Source organism: Euleptes europaea, chromosome 6, assembly GCF_029931775.1.
Source record: "Euleptes europaea isolate rEulEur1 chromosome 6, rEulEur1.hap1, whole genome shotgun sequence".
Classification (NCBI taxonomy): domain Eukaryota; kingdom Metazoa; phylum Chordata; class Lepidosauria; order Squamata; family Sphaerodactylidae; genus Euleptes; species Euleptes europaea.
The window spans coordinates 57,784,100-57,799,750 of NC_079317.1; positions in this window are offsets into that span (position 1 = coordinate 57,784,100).

Genomic DNA, 15,651 nt, shown 5'->3' on the forward strand with positions numbered 1-15,651 from the left:
AACTGGCACATTGAATTGTGTCTGGAAATTAACATGAAGTCAATTAATTTTTCAATACTGGCAATGTGATTTCTTGCATTTTGCATTAACTGAAGTTTCCAAACAGTCTTCAAGGGAAGCCGCAAGTAAAACATATAGCAATGGGCCAATCTGGGAGTAATCAGAACATGGACAAACATAACCAGATCTTACCAAGGAAAGACCACAACTGAGTAAAGACAATACAAGTCACAGAACTGATGTGAGTCGGTGAAATTTCAGCCATATCTCTTACATAGCAATGTGTATTCATACAAGGAGTCATGAACAAGTATGAGGAAGATACGAATAAAGAGAGATATAGGACTGGCATCTGTTGACCACTTTTGGGGAAATTCACCTATCCCTTTAGGGGTGTGATAAAAGCTTGAGTGGTAGATGTAATTGTTATGGGATGTATAAACTCAGAGACCCTCCAGGAGCCCTTTGTACTGTCACAAGGGTTTTCATATGTATCATCTTGGACAAAGCTTAGCTAAGTAATGTCAAAGATAGTGCTCACTGCCTCTGAGGAAGGCCTGCATCAGCTACATACCAAGCTAGAAGCACCAGCTCAGCAGGTGATCTAGTCAGCTGGTCTGGCCCTTAGCTTGATTACCTTAAAGAATAACCAAGGGAAATTCTTTATTCTGACACGTGGTTGTTATGCTTTGATTTCAGCTAGCAATTAATAATCAAAAGCCAAGTGAAGCAGATAAAGGGCCATCACTGGGTTCTAGCCCTGCTCCCCACCCTTACGTGACCCTCCATGCCACTGAGCTTTCTGTAAGGAGGGCTATTTAGTGCACATTTGGCGCCAAAGGTCCTTCTGCTGGGTAACAGCACTGGTAGTCTCTTAGGGCTCATCCATATGTGGGTTACCGCTGCAATCCTAAAAACACTTTCCTGGGAATAAGCCCCTTTGAGTAAAATGGGACATACTTCTGAGTAGAACTGCATAGGATTGCTCCCTTACTTTTTTGCCACTTGTCAACTTTCTGGTGAGAACTGTTTTTTTTAAATCATGGGAGGCTCCCAGTGATATTTGGTGACTCTTTATTCAATCTACCCTAATATTTCTCTCTTTCTTGTGAAGTGGTGATTGTGTTAATTTCTTGCTGGAGACATGGTATTAGAAGTGTGGTCGACCGTGATCAGGGAAGAGGTTTTAGACATATTAAAGAGTAATGATGCCATCAGTTTAAAGGAGGTCATGATGAAGCCTCTTTTGAAAGAAAAAAAGAGAGAGAGAGAAATCCCTCAGCCCCTTTGATATGGGGGCTCTGGAACCTGCTTCTAATGCCCATTTTTATTGAAATGGTTAAGCAAACAAAGGCCAAGCAGCTTCAGGTGCATCTAGACAAAATGGATTATTCTAGATTCATTTCATTCTGGCTTCAGACTGGGTATTGAAACTGCCTCAGTCTCCTTGTTGACTACTTTTCTCAGGAGGTAGACCAAGGAGTATGACCTTGGGAGTATGAAACCATTGATCTTCCTAGACTTCTCACTGGCTTTGGCTACTATTGACAACACTAGCTTTTGCTACAATTTAATTGGCTAAGGAATGTGGAAACTAGAGCCCCTGTGATATGGCTATCTTGCTTATTGGGGAGATTCAGTGGTTGTGGGGATTTTTCTTCTTGACGGGAGCTCACTTGTAGAGTCCCACTGCAGTGGTGAAAACACCTATCTTAGATGGGGTTACATTTCTCCTGAAAAATCAGTTATATAGTCTCAGATGCTCTTGGATTCAAGTCTTCTGGATGTACAAGTCAAGGGCAGTGGTCAAATGTATATTCAGCTGTTTTGCCAACTATGCCCCCTTCCTAGAACAGAAAGATTTGGCCACTGTGGTGCATCCTATTAATCACCTCCCACCTGGACTACTGTAATGTGCTCTACATGAGGCTGTATTTGAAAGTTGGTCTGTAATTGCAATCCCAGAGTGGGGTGAGAGTGGCAAAGATCACATAATCCAGTCTGCTATCAGCTCCGTTGATTGCCAATATATTTCTGTGTGAAATTCAAGATACTAGTGCCTACCTTTGAATCTGTTATGATCTTGGCCTTGAATATTTGTGAGAGTGTTTTCTTTCACATATCATTTCATGCTCACTTAGATTAGCATCATACAATCTGTTGATCATTCCTGTTTATATTAAATTGGTGGTTAGACTGACCAGGCATTTCCATAGTGACTTCTACATTATGGAACCAGCTTCCGTATGCCATCTGGGGAAACTTGGACCTGGATGGTTTTAAGAAGGCTTTAAAGACCCATGTATTTGTACAGGGCTTTGGTGACTAAATTATGAGTTAGAATGAAGACTTTTTTCTGCTGAGTTTGAGTCTATTTTAAAAATGCTCTAATGTTTTATGACATGCCTACAGTTTTAGTGTTCAGGGAGCATTTTTATAAAGGGAATAGGATTGCAGATAACATTTGTGACATTATAGGCATTGTATATATTGAGTTGGATCCAGCCAACTTTCCCCATCCATCTTACCTAATTCTCCTTCTTACTCCAGCCCATGTCCCACATGGCTTTTGTCCATGCAGGTGCTGTGATCCCCAGCATAGCCTTTTTGGTGGTCAGTGGGGAGGCCAGTGTCCCTTTTTCACCAGTAGAAAAATTGGTTGGATCCAACCCATTTTATGGTTTTATTGCATTGTACCCTAACTTTGCTAGCCTTGGAGAAAGATCACAATGCTGAATTACAACTAATAATAAAGCTCAAGACAATGCATTCTTCTGGATTGAATAGAGATCTGGGATTCTTGTCTCATTACCAATGCTAATTTCTCCATTCCTACTACCCCTCTGCATATCACACCTAATCCAATCACACCTTCTAATGTAATTAACTTGCTTTGACATTTACATTGCCATCGTGTGTCTAATTCACTCTTCTCTACTTAAGGATAGATGGACTCACATTCTAGCTGTATCTGAAGAAGTGAACTGTGGATCATGAAAGCTCATACCCTGCCAGATATTTTGTTAGTCTTTAAGGTGCTACTGGACTCTTGCTCTTTTTTTTTTTGCTATCCAGTTTTGCTGCATTGTTTCTTATACGTACTAAATTATTCTATTCTGTTTTTAGAGCTGTTCTCTCTAATTTTCATAACCCAGTTTTATTCCACTGCTAGTTGTTCCTAATATACTTTCTGTAGCACTGCTTTTAGTTGCATAATCTGCCATGAATCTCAGCAAGAAACACCGACTATAAATTAAGTAAATAAATAATGTTTTATGGTTTGTATCTTGGCTTTAAATTCTTGCGCGGTAGAAAAAGTAGGATTATAAATTTTCCAAATTCTTTTAACAAATCACGGAAATGTAAAAATATTAGTATCTTATCACTAAGCAATGATACATGTTACATTAATGGTTACATATGATATGTAAATGGTTACATTACTGATACTCAAAAGTACTCCTCTTTCCTACAGTGTCTTCCTAAAAGAGCTCTTGTATCTTATTGTCCCTGTACACTATTGTAAGGTTTGTGTGTGTGTGTGCCGTCAAGTCACAAGCAGTGTGCCAAGGTTAACTCCATAGTATTAGACGTCGGGCTCTCTTGTGAAAACAGTTGTACAGCAAAGTGGCTCGTTGCTGAGCAAAATTAGTCACCATTATCACATACAGTGCAGAGATTTAGCAGTCGTTTAATTTATTACTTCTGCTCCCCACCTCGTTTTTGATTTCTTTAAACATTTTAACTCTTGCCCATTCTGTGTACGGTTATCGGTGATGTATTGTGGGCTGTTTTGTTGTTAATTTAGAACATAACAAACAATCAAATTGAATTAAACAATAAATATTTTAACTTAAAATATTAATATCAAAAGCCTTTTGTACTAAACAACAGGACAGATTTCCCCCCCTAATAAATAAAACAACCAATTAGGTATGCATAATATAGACAATAGAGAAAAATTATTACTCGTACTGATTTAGGTTTCCTGTACAGAATTTAAGGGGCTTACCTTGCCTTAAAAAAAAGTCTTGATGTAGAAGATAGATAGCAGATGAGGGTGAGTTGCCTGAACAATTTATATCTGTAAAACTGACCAGCTGTGTTGGCATCCCATGGTTTACTCCAAGGAGTGCCAAGTGCCTTTTAATCTTTCATGACTTCATGTGGCAGATGACTTCTGTTCGTGGAAGGTGGTTATGGGCTTAGTCAAGAGCAAACAGTCGTCCTGGTAACAAAGTTTTGAAAAATAAACTGACTTCCTCTGTCTCAAGTGTGTTCTGAGGTAATAATGCCTCATTAGCATAGCAGAGTCATACAAAGGAGTCAACCAAAATAAGCCTTCTTGAGTGGTAGACAATAGCCTGCGAAATAAGAGTAAAAAAAGGTGAACGGATGTTTCAAGGGAAAAGAATAATAGAAAACTGTAAAGAGGTTCTAGCACAGAACCCCCGAAATATAGGCTGTTTAAAAACAGTTAAGAGATTCAAACTGCTTACTTGAAAACAGCCAGTAATACTGCAGTACCAGCTTGTCTTAATAGCAGCCTTGATTCTAGAATTCCAGTAGAGATGCCTGTGGAAACAGGCTTCAGAGGAAAGGCAGCCAAATTCTATAGGAAACCTCTGGCCAGGCTCTGACTAGAGGTAGTGTGGAGGATCCCCACGTTTTCCTGCTGAACTCAGGATACTGCAGACATCCTGAATTTTATAGTATTCTTTTCCTGAATTAGCCAAGTGGTCTCTTTTGTTTGTAGATGGACACCCAGCCTACCTCCTACCACAGAATCATAGAATCATGGAGTTGGAAGGGACTACCAGGGTCATCTCAAATGTTAATAGAATGTATAGAGGAGCAAGGTATGGTTCCTTCTTTTGTTGTTTTTGCTTGGTTTAACACTGGTTAGTGTAGTGTAAAATCATTAGAAAGGCCCTGCTGGATCAGACCAAGGCCCATCAAGTCCAGCAGTCTGTTCACACAGTGGCCAACCAGGTGCCTCTAGGAAGCTCACAAACATGATTACTGCAGCAGCATTATCTTGCCTGTGTTGTACAGCATCTAATATAACAGGCATGCTAATCTGATCCTGGAGAGAATAGGTATGCATCATGACTAGTGTTCATTTTGACTAGTAGCCATGGATAGCCGTATCCTTTAAGAACATGTCCACTTCCCTCTTCAGGTGTTCCAAGTTGGCAGCCATCACCACATCCTGGGGCAGGGAGTTCCACAATTTAACCTTTGTTCAAATTTTCTTTTTATGTCCTGTCCACATTTATTGCCTTTATTATCTCCATCTCTTCCTACCAGACAGCACTGAACAAATGAGAAGGGAAGGAGGAGGATAACAACTGAACTAGGATAATATAAAAATAGGAGAAAGAAATTGGAGGGAAGGTCGAATAGCCAGCTATTCAATCATAGAATCATAGAATCATAGAGTTGGAAGGGACCACCAGGGTCATCTAGTCCAACCCCCTGCACAATGCAGAAAATTAACAACGAACTCCCCCCACATCCCCAGTGACCCCAACCCTCCCCCCGCCATGCAGGATCCCACAATCAAAGCACTCCCAACAGATGGCCATCTAGCCTCTGCTTAAAGACCTCCAAAGACGGGGACTCCACCACCCTCTGAGGCAGCACATTCCACCGTTGAACAGCCCTCATTGTCAGAAAGTTCTTCCTAATGTTTAGGTGGAATCGCTTTTCTATTAGTTTAAATCCATTACTCCGTGTCCTAGTCTCTGGAGCAACAGAGAACAAGCTAGTTCCCTCATCAACATGACATCCCTTCAAATATTTAAACATGGCTATCATGTTTCCCCTCGACCTTCTCTTCTCCAAACTAAACAAACCCAGCTCCCTAAGTCTCTCCTCATAGGGCATGGATTCCAGACCTTTGACAATTCTGGTCGCCCTCCTCTGGACATGCTCCAACTTGTCAACATCCTTCTTAAATTGTGGAGCCCAAAACTGGACACAGTATTCCAAGTGAGATCTGACCAATGCAGAATACAGTGGTAGTATTACTTCCCTTGATCTAGACACAATACTCCTATTGATGTAGCCCAGAATTGCTTTGGCCTTCTTAGCCACCATATCACACTGTTGACTCATGTTCAGTTTGTGGTCCACTAAGACTCCCAGATCTTTCACATGTACTGTTGTCAAGCCAACTATCTCCCATCCTGTACCTGTGTCTTATGTTGTTTCTGCCTAGGTGAAGTACTTTACACTTCTCCCTATTGAAATCCATTTTATTGCTTATGGCTTTCGAGGTCATTCTGAACTCTGTCCCTACCCTCTGGGGTATTAACTACCCCTCCTAACTTGGTGTCATCTGCAAATTTGATTAGCATGCTCTCTATTCCATCATCCAAGTCATTTATAAAAATATTAAATAGTACCGGTCCCAGGACAGACCCCTGTGGTACCCCACTGGTCACTCCTCTCCAGGATGAAGTTGTGCCATTAATGAGCACCCTTTGGGTTTGGTTGGTCAACCAATTCCCAATCCACCTAACAGTAGCAGTGTCCAGCCCACATTTTACTAGCTTTGTTTCAAGAAGATCATGGGGGACTTTATCAAAGGCTTTACTGAAATCAAGGTACACTACATCTACAGCATTCCCTTCATCTACCATACTTGTCACTCTTTCAAAAAAAGATATGAGATTAGTTTGGATGACCTGTTTTTGAGAAACCCATGTTGACTGTCAGTGAGCACGGCATTTCTTTCTAAGTGCTTACAGACCGTCTGTTTAATTATCTGCTCTAGTATTTTACCTGGTATTGATGTCAGGCTGACTGGGCGATAATTGTTTGGGATTTCTTTCCCCCCCTTTTTAAAGATGGGGACCACATTTGCCCTCCTCCAGTCTGCTGGAACTTCTCCTGTTCTCCACGAATTCTCAAAGATTATTGCCAGTGGTTCTGAAATCACTTCTGCCAGTTATTTTAACACCCTTGGATGCAGTTCGTCCGGCCCTGGAGACTTGAATTAATTAAGAATAGCCAGGTATTCCTGTACTATCTCAGTGTCTATACTATGCTGTAATTCCCCTATTGCATCCTCTGCTCCATTATTCCCAGGTTGAGCACTATTCCCCTTTTGGGAGAAGACTGATGCAAAAAAGGAGTTAAGTAATTCTGCCTTTTCTGCCTCCCCTGATAATAACTCACCATCCTCTCCATGCAATGACCCGATAGTTACCTTGATCTTCCTTTTGTTATGGACATAACCAAAAAACCCTTCTTTTTTTGTTTTTAACCTCCCTGGCTAGCTGGAGCTCATTCTGCGCTTTAGCCTTCCTGACTTTCTCCCTACGTGTGCTGGCTACTTGTTTGAATTCCTCTTTGTTGATTTCTCCCTTTTTCCATCTCTTGTACATGCCCTTCTTAAATACTATCTCAACCAAAAGTTCTTTAGTCATCCACCCTGGTTTCTTCAAACCTCTACCATTTTTTCTCCTCGTGGGAACTGATTGAAATTGCACCTTCAATATCTCCCTTTTAAGAATTTCCCATCCTTCATGTACTCCCTTCTCATTCAATATTCTCATCCACGGGATCACACCCAGTAGTTCCCTAAATTTATTGAAATCAGCTTTCTTAAAGTCTAGAGTACATGTCTGACTATTTCTTGCTTCTCCTTTCTGCTGTATAACAAACTCCAGGAGAACAAGGTCACTCCCACCTAAACATCCCACTCCTTCTACCCCATAAACAAAGTCATCATTATTGGTTAAGATCAGATCCAAAACGTCTGTTCCCCTTGTCACTTCTTCCACTTTTTGGACTATGAATTTGTCTGCAAGGGAAGTGAGAAATTTGTCGGACCTAGTTGTTTTGGCAGAGTTAGCCTTCCAACAGATGTCAGGATAATTGAAATATTCCATTACTACTACATCTTTATTTTTTGAATGTTTGGACATCTGTTCCAGGAAAGCATCATCTAACTCTTCAGTTTGGCTTGGGGGTCTATAATATACCCCCACAATGACATCACTATTTCTCTCTCCCTTAATTTTTACCCAGATGGTTTTAAGCTGGGTTCCAGTGTTTAAATCATGGATAGTTTAGATATGATTATCACGTTTAATCAAAAGCTTCAAGCTACATTGGCTGGATTTGTTTGTATTTGTCCAGGTTCCCCTTCTGCAAAATATTATACATTTCCTTCTTGTGAGCATATTATCTTGCCAAACATTCTTGGTATCAGTTTTTGATAACTGAGACATAGCCTCAAATTAAGTGATACCATATTGGATTGAAGGATATTTCCATTGTTTAGGCTGAAGAAACCTTCAATGCTTTGTTCCATCTTAGTCTTATACAGTCAAACTCTGGTTTAAGCTATGCTCAAAATTGTTTATACATACATGGCACTGATCTCTGCAAAACAGATTTGCACTTTCCAGTAACTGATGTTCATCAAGCGTTTTCTGTGCAGGCACACATTGGGAGTGCGCTTGAGCAGGCCTGCCATGGAGAAATATTTTTCTAGCTTTAAAAACTCCAGCAGGGGGTGCCTGACCCTCCCTTGGAACTGTTGCGAACATTTCCCACCTCATGTGATTGGGGGAGTGGCACCCCCACTTCCCTCAGTTCTGCCTGAACTTCCACAAGCAGTTGTGTGGTAAAGAGCTCACCACGGGGCAGGTGGGAGGGAATGTGTGCTCGCACAGAAGATATTAAATGAACATCAGTTACAGATAAATGCAACCCTGTTTTCGTCTTTGGTCTTCTGTGCAATCCCACATTGGGACTTTAGCAAACTACTCACCAAGGAGGTGGGAAGAGCTCTCTCAGGTGTCTCACTGGAACAATGATCAAAGTACTGCCTTTCCCACTGATGCCTCTCTCCTTGCATGCAGGTCCAACGCATAATGCTTCACAAAGGTGTCAGCTGGAGACCCATGTTGTGACCCTGCAAATCTCCTGGATCGGAACACCTCTGAAAAGAGTGGCAGAGGAAGCTGGTGCTCTTGCGGAATGTACACATACTGTCAAAGAACAGGGCAACTCCCCTTTGGAGGGGCCAGAGTAACAAATAAATAATGCAGTATCTTTGCTGAAGGATTGGATTCTATTCCAATAAAACACTAAAGCTCTCCTCAAATATAAACTATGGAGTTTTCACTCTGCATTTGTGCTAGGGGCAGGAAAGAACGCAGTTAAAATGATCTCTTGTGTTAGGTGGAATTTTGACACTTTAGGTAAAAATTGTAAACTTGGCCTCAATATGATTCTTTCATCACATATCTTTAGGAATGGGGGGGTGTCCATCCTCAGAGCTGCCAGTTCATTTACTCGTCTGGCAGAGGTAATAGCTACCGAGAAGCACACTTCCATGGAGAGAAGGGTGAACGAAGTGGTAGCTAATGACTCAAAAGACTGTGACATGAATTGAGTAAGGACCACTCAGAGGGACCACTGTGGTCTAAGTGTAGGCCTTGGGGGATAAGAATTTAGTAGGCCCTTGAGAAACCCCTTGGTCACCTTATGTGAAAATATCGAATGACAGTGTATAGGAGGGTGATATGCTGAAACAGCTGCTAAGTGTACCCAAATCGATGCATGAGCTAAACTCTCAAATTTCAATTGCAGCAGATAATCAAAAATTAGTGCAAGGGGTACAGACCTTTGGATTTAGTCCAAGAATGGAAGGTGTCCTAGGCAGTAGGGGTGTCTCTTCCAGTTTAGGCAACAGTTCCAGAGCCGGAATCGAGTGATACTGGTGATGGTTCGGATCCAACTTTGTGTTTTGTCTTTGTTTTAGATTTTTTTGCAGGTGGTTCTGACGAACTCCTCAGAACTGAGGGACAGCAAGATTGGGTCTGAGACTGTTGTGGCTCCGATCTTGGAACTGGCGGAGCAGACTTTGCTGAAGCCACAGAAGGCAGTTTGTGAGGCTTTTCTGGTGCTGACCCTGATTTTGAGGGAGAGTCAGAAGATAGTAAAACCTTCTCCCACAGGGCAGCCTTTAGTTTTGAAGCCCTGTTGCTGCAGGCTTTGGGACTAAACTGTTAAAAGGCCTTACATGCAGCGATACTGTGGCCTTCTCCCAAACATAATAGACAGAGACTATGGTCGTCAGTCATTTAGTCCCCACATTGGAAGCTCTTCTTGAAAAGGCCTTTCTGAGCCATGAGGTAAAGTTGAACTGGCCACCCACCTTGAGGGGGGGGGGGTTCGCACAAAATCCGTTCCACAGAATGTACCAGGGTACCAACAAGAATGGTAAGTTCACCAACTGTTTGGTTGGTGTAAGTTCTGGTGTCCAGTGCTCAAGTATGAGAAGAAACAAGCTGAGGAGAAGATAAATGTCGAGGAACAGCTGCTAGAAAGAACCTACTCCAACAGTAAAGAAGGAACTGAGGGAAGGGGATGCAGCTCCCTCAGACCATGTGACCATTTAGGCAGGCAAAGGTTGTAATGGCTTCAAGGGAAGGTCAGGTGCCTCTGCTGGAGTTTTTAAAGCTAGAAAAATATTTCTCCATGGCAGGCCTGCACATGCACAGTCCCAATGTGTGACTGCACAGAAGACCGAAGGTGAACTCAGCAGTTTCTTATAGAGTTTGCATGATGTCTCTGGAACTATGCAGGAAGTATTCAGGAAATACTCTTATTTGAGTTAGCTATCTGTACTTAAACTGTAGTGCCTCAAATTTTTACAAATGCTCCTTTTTTGTATCTCAGATGACAATATTTCAAATTTCTTTTTTCATCCAGAATATGGTTGATAAATCAATTTTCATTTTTGATTTCTGCAAAGAGTTGCAGATTCATGTGGGCATATGCCCATTTTAAGTTTGACTTCAAGCCATCTTCAATCTAATCTAATTGTAGGGATTAATTATACTTTCTCCTGCCTCAGAAGATTTTGAAGAGCAAAAGCCCAATGTTTCACCATTACTAATGGGGCAAATGAGGGAGGCAAGGTAGCATGGTATAGCCTGATATTGTCAGATCACAGAAGCTAAGAAAAAAGATCTTAGAAGCTAAGCAGAGCCAGTACTTGGAAGGGAGACCATCAAGAAAGGCAATGGGACACCACCTCTGCTTCTCACTTGCTGGGGTTGCCATAAATTGGATGCTACTTGACAGCACTTCACGCACACAATGGGGCAAACAAATTCCTTTTTGTGTCTGTCTGAGTTGGTGTTAATGGCCCTAGGTCTGTATGCATATGTTGAGAGTGCACTAGAAGATAGGTGTTATGATATAGTTCATTATGTGGACTTCACCTTATATGTGTATCTTGTGGCCAGCGTCAGGGATTATTATTAATTTTATCAGAGGAGCCGACAGCGTAGTTGGCAACTCACTTATTTTTTATTTATTTATTTATTTAGGATGTTTATATACTGCCTTCCCCCCATATGTGTCTCAAGGTGGCTAACAAATCTAATTTACACATAACAAATGAAAGTTATAAAATAAAATAGACAATAAATATAATAGACACTAAAAACCAAACATCAGAAAACCACTATAAAGTTCTTAAATCAATACATAAGTCACCTCAGGGACTGTAAAAGCAAAGTCACCCAATTTACTTAATCTAGTTCAAAAACCTTCTAGAATAAGACACTTTACTTCAGAGGGCCTACAAGGGCGGTGCTAATCTCACCTCCTAGTGGAGTGAATTCCACAATTTGGAGACTGCTGCTGAAAGTCTTCCTGAGGGTCCCAGCCTTCGGGTAAGGGTAGTCCTCACAGGAAGGCACCATCCATTGACCACCACTCTCCAGGCACTGTTTTAGGACGTACTACCTCTCTGGGTTTAGATTATAGGAAAAGTACATTATAGTGCTTCCAATCTCCAGAAGATCTATCTACAGTTTCATATAGATGTTAAAAAGTGTGGGGGTCAACAAGGAGATGTGCAGTACCCCATGAGCCAAATGCCAAGAGGCTGAACAGAAGTCTAACAGCAACCCTTTCTGGAAACAGGACCAAAACCAATGCAGCATTGTGCCCTCCCAGACCCATATTGACTGAGCAGTCCACAAAGATTCCATGGTTGATGGTATCAAAGGCTTCAGAGAAATGTCCAAGAGGCCCAGCAGGGACAAACTTCTCATTGGTTGACTGGCATATCATGGCAAGCAAGGCAGTTTCTGTTCCATGATCAAGGCTGAATCCACCATTGAAAAGGTCTACAAAAGCAGTCTAATCCAGGTATATCTGGAGTTGTTTAGCCTTACTATCTCCAACGTATATGGGAAGCTGGATGTAGACATAATTATTTAGATCTGGTGTGTCTAAAGATGGTTTCTTGAAGCTGTGATCCATAGTGACAATGGCTTCGCTTAGGAGGTGGAGGAAAAAGATGTATATTGAGTGCATGATTAACTGGACATTTTGGGACTTGGGGAGCATAACAGAAAACTGGAAGTCTCCAGGGTAAAAGGGAACAGAAAGTAGGGCTCAGCCAGATTCAGGTGGGCTTAAACCATTCTTATACAGTTGACAATCGATGTGTCAGCTTTAGCCTCTGAGTCAATGGGATTTTGATGTGGGAATTGGAACTGCAGATTAGATTGGGAAGGACAGTTTTTTATTTAAGGTGGTGTGGTGTTAGAGAGCATTTATGAATGAGCAGTAAAGATTGGTGGAATGTGATCTGTAATGAAGAGAAACAAGTGAAACTGTTAAAGTCTTACAAAGAGAAAAAACTATAATTATCTCAGACACAATTGGACCTGGATAGTAAGGCTCTTACTGTTCTGAATAAGGATATGGGAATCCTTAAGAATAAACGTTTAAGGACCTTGATTTGAACTCTCCATCACCACCTTCTGTTTTCATGGCTGTTTCTGACAGCTGAGTTGACAAGTTCATTACATTAGTGATTTTCTCAAGAAGCACTGAACAGCTTTCAGATGACAATTTTTTAGTTCTAGCCATTTTCTGTGAGGTTTGAACTAGTGACAAATGAAAGACTCTATATCTATTAGCAAAACCCTTAGTCATCCAGTTCTTTAAAGATGATGTATTATCTCTTTTATGTGACATGAAGGCTGACAGAATTTAATATCCTTCTACAAGAAAAAATGAAAAAAATGTAATTGTTGTAATAAGTGAGTTAGAAATCCATGCTGAAAAAAGCTATTAGGTCAGCTCATCCTTCTGCTCACCCAGAAAATAGCATAATAAATTTTCCATATTCAAGTGCTATGCTCAGAGATCCAGTAAGGATTTTGTTACCAGCTGACACATACCACAGAGAAGCAACACAAGAAGGTAAACCACATGAAAGGAAAATAGAAAGTAAAGAAGTTGCATATTATTATCTCATCCATTCAATATATTATTTTTAATTCAACTAGGATTCACACTAGACTGAACTCTGGTCACTCTACAGGGTTTACATCTGCAGGGCAGATATAGCCAGGCTTGAAAGGGGTCACATTAAAACTCAAGTTCTGAATCAAAGTTTAGGACTACAGTTTAAAACCTCTGTGTAGCTTAGATCTCTGCTTCCCGAGGGGGCCCAGGTGACCATTAATTGCCACTTTTAATCCCCACTTATTGTACGATCATCATAGTAGCAGAGTCACACACTCTGCTGTGACAGCTAGGCCTTATTGTTCTAATTTTGATGCAATAGGAAATTGGAGAGCCAGTCACTGCAAAGGAGCCCAAACTCCATGAGCATAGGGAAGTCTCCCGGAAAGCATAACACCCAAGACAAAGCATCTTGAAAGAGTTGAGAGAGACAGAGTTGTTAAGTACCTCTGCAAGGAAAGCAACATGGCAAGGAAGCCATGGCATGCTCTTTCACTGTCTTGAAACTTTAAAATAACTTCACAGTTACCACCACGGGATATAGTGATGCTCACTATTTTATATGGCTTTAAAAGGAAATTAGAAATTCATGGGGCAAAGATCCATCAATGGCTTTTAGTCATGATGGCTAATAGGAACCTCCATAGCAAGAGGAAATATGCCTCTGAACACCACTTGCTGTGAGGCAACAACATTGGGAGGCTTTGGCTTCTATGCCTCTGCTGGGAGGCCTCCTAGGGTATCTGGTTGGCCATTCTGGGGAATGATGCTGGAGGATGGACCTAGCAGGTCTCTTACTTTCTTATACTCTGGTAGATGAATGCTTTTGATTATCTTTGAGGCATATAGAAGAGCTGCAAATATCTGTAAACGTCTACCATTTTGCCTAAAACTTCAGGCTAGGCAACTATCCTAAGTAAAAGGCGCTAGACCTACTTCTTTTCTAACAGTCACTATTATGATATATGAGTAAAGTTTGAGAATGCAAATTAATTTTACAAACATTTCAGTCATCCTTAAGAGAGCAATATCTTTTGGTCACTAGACTAGACTGCTGAAACAGTCTCAATCCAGAAATAACACCCAACACCCAATTTTAGAAGCCAGACCTCATTCGCACCTCTGAACATATAGGGAAGCCACTATTTTGCATTGTTTGTCTGCTTTCATTTTCCATATGCTCTGCTCAGTCTACCATGGGTGCCAGGGTCATACTTAATCAGTGGATCAGCCATGCATCTGAAAATGGGACATCAACCATCATGGTTTTTTTTTCTTTCTGAAAGTCAACCTTGTTCCTGTTGCTATGTATTAGTAGAGTCATGTGTATTTTACTTTTCAGTGGTTGCTTCTGATAGTTGGTATTGGTCTGCAAATATTGGATTTTTTATTATATTATGTAGTTTAATGTACAGGGTACATCTGTATGCTAATTTTTGTTATTCTTTGTAAAAATTAGGTTGGATCCTATGGAGCATGTTTACTTTTTCCTGTCCTTTCCCTTCCCCCAGCAGCCCCGAGATTTCCAACACGCTGGTTCCAGAGATTTTCCGTGGATAAAAAGCCATGCAACCGGGGGCAGGGGGCTACAGTGAAGACTGTGGACCAGGTAAAGTCACCTTCCTGTTCTTCCTCCATCATTGGTATAGGAATTGCGCCAGACTGGTTCCCTTCCATAGTGCAGCCTTGAAGTATGTGTGGCTTTTTGTCCACAAAAGCCCTGCAGTGTCAGTGTTTTGGAGGTCTCCATGGGCTACTGAGGCAAGGTGTTAGTTGGGAAAGAACTGCATCCAAGTATATTCTTATACAAATGCTCCACAGATGCGGTAACCAATCTGGTTGAACCTGTGGGCACTTTAGGGATTTTGAGAACAGATAATGGGCCCCATAATTAATTCTATTGGTGGAGGATCTATTATAATGTTGGGAGGACCCACAAATTATTACAAGGTTCCAAGCAAAATATCCTCCTGTGCTGGAGGCAGATATTTTCAAATGGGTGCTCCCTGCAGGCACAAGGTGATACTTCCTTGGCTCTTCTAAACCACGTCCTACTCCAATGAGGTGCAGAAAAGCCAGGACTAGCTGTTTGCCTTGTTAAAAAGATGCTTTGGGAAAGAAGCAAGTGGATGCCAGGAAATATACTGGTGGCATCCATGGCCGTCATTTTGGGGATCAACTCTCCATAGGATCCGAGCTACTGTTAAGGAAGCATAATAGCAACAAAGACTTGAACCCCAAATCTTTTCACTGCACTGTAACCTAAATGCTTCTTCTATACTTATATGTCTGAACCTAGATTAATGTTTTGAACTGTTCTTTAGCAGCCAAGAACATAAACTTCATTACCTA